This window comes from Neolamprologus brichardi, chromosome 1 (genome assembly GCF_056152115.1).
Source record: "Neolamprologus brichardi isolate AB-2024 chromosome 1, ASM5615211v1, whole genome shotgun sequence".
NCBI lineage: Eukaryota > Metazoa > Chordata > Actinopteri > Cichliformes > Cichlidae > Neolamprologus > Neolamprologus brichardi.
The window spans coordinates 45564351-45566661 of NC_142104.1; the positions used below are offsets into that span (position 1 = coordinate 45564351).

General features: G+C 43.9%; 1 pseudogene; it reads left to right on the top strand.

The window, feature by feature from the left end:
• The first annotated feature begins 1024 nt into the window (after positions 1–1024).
• On the top strand, positions 1025–1768 carry LOC148106538 (uncharacterized; annotated as a pseudogene).
• Positions 1769–2311: the final 543 nt, after the last annotated feature.

The window sequence follows — 2311 nt, forward strand, 5'->3', positions numbered from 1 at the left end:
TTAGCACAAAAATGCAATATGTGTATAACATGATTACAGTTGCACCTGCAATGAAAGATTATTATGTAATTATGCTCACACCTGAAATACAAACTTTAATGTAACATCAACAGGTTCAATAAATGCTCTGATGAGATGATAATGATAAATGATAAGTAATGCAACAGTAATGATAATGGTTATGAATAGTAACAGTAAAATAATATTCTAATCTCCACACTATATAGTGATAATGGTCCACATTTTGTAAATGAAGTAATTGAATTAATGGCACAACATCTAGCAATAACACTAAAACATTATTGTTCATATCACCCACAAAGTGCAGGGTTGGTAGAGAGAACTAATGGAACAGTAAAGCCAAGACTTAGGAATTAGTCTAAGTTAGAATTAGTTAAAATGTACATGAGGATTACTCCAACAGAGAATGGTCTGACACCCTTTGAGATTATATATGGCAGACCATTTAGAGTTCCAGTTTTCTGTAGTGATGACAGAAAAGCAGAAGAGGAGAACACATTAGCAGATTGGATGCTTAAAATGTTTAAAAGTAAAGAAGTTATGAGAAAAAATGATCTGCCAGATGATTCTGTCTCTCCACAGGAACAGAGCCTGAAGCCTGGAGATTGGGTGCTGATAAAGGCCATAAAGAGGAAGTGCTGGTCGAGTCCACGGTGGAATGGTCCTTATCAGGTGCTGCTGACGACACCCACAGCAGTGAAGATTGCTGAAAGAAACACTTGGATACATCAAGCGCACTGCAAGAAGGTAACACACTTCCTGGCCGACACTGTGTGATGGTGAAAAGGCCAGGGTACAAAGGGGGGAGTATATCTCTAGGACCTCTTGTCTCAATCCTGGTGAAGAAATCAACGGATCCTGAACCCAACTTAGAATGGCTGGGACTGTGCTGTTCGCCTTCTTAAACCTGTGGACCTTGAGTGGGATGACAGCAGCGCATTGGGACAGAGCAAATCACACCCAGTACCCGCATGGGTTTTCAACCAACTACTGGTGGCAGCTTATGAACACAACCGCTCACATAAACAACAAGACCAATTGTTATGCTTGTGCACACATGCCACCGTCTACACATTCTTCTGGACTGTGGCCATATAGCATCACGGAGAGCGAGACAGTTTGTTTGCTTGCTTTAGCAACACATCCAGGAGTAAAACGTACTTGGAACACTGCCAACTTTTCAACTCCCCTGAACCTGAATGGGAAGATTGATTCACCAGTAGCTGGGAAGGTGAACTGCTCTGGTAAGACAGATCTGCTGGCTTGGCCCCAAGTTCCTGATCCACTGCCGGACATCATACTGTTAAACAAACTGGAAGCAGGCCAGTTACCTATGTGCTTCAAGGGCAATGGGTCAGCCCAAGTTGGGGATTTGCCATGGCATCTATGCAACGTCACCTATTCTTTTTGACCTCGTTTGAACAGAATTAGGTGCTTGACATGTCTGATGAATGCCAGGTGTGCGAGTGATGAAATTCAACGAGCAGCAGACTGTGCGTTTGACCCCTCGTACCAAATGACACTTACTGAGGGAAGACAGCATGTGACCAAATGCTCAACAATCGCACCAACACCTAAAGGTATGAGGGTGTTAGCAGATTGGTATTTCTTATGTGGACATAAGGCTTACCCATCTTTACCAGCAAAATGGGGAGGTCTATGTGCACTCGTGAAATTGTCTGATCATGTTTTCTTCATGGAGAGAATTGAACATCATCCAGGATCAAAGACAAAGAGTGACGTATAGAGTGCAAGCACAGGGCTCACGGATTTAAGTGAGGTCCCCTGGGAGTTTTGAATCTGGGGACCCGGAGCCAATTTCTTACAAGGACTGTTTCCATGGATCGGGGTCGGGAAAGTTGGAACTCACGTAAAAATCAACAGATATGTCACGGTCTGCCGGGGCAAGCCGTGTGGTGATTATTTAGGACCCGGAAGCGGCAGCTCTGGTGCAGGTGAGTATTTATTTACAAAAGTAAATACAACAGAAATGGCGCGGGTGAAGCTGTAACAGAAAACCTAAACTGTGCAAACTAACAAAACAAACCAGAACAAAGATGCAGGGAGGTCCGGGGAAAATATACACAGAGAGATGGATGGAGAAACGCAGGGAGACCGAGGGGAAACAACACAGACGAACCAGCAACGACTATGACAGAAGACACGACTTAAAAACACTCAGAGAACACAGGGAGATTACACACAGGTGGGGGACACAGCTGGGAGTGATAAACGTGACGAGACTAGGGAGGCAAACTGAAAACACTCACATAAGACGCAGATCTTCACA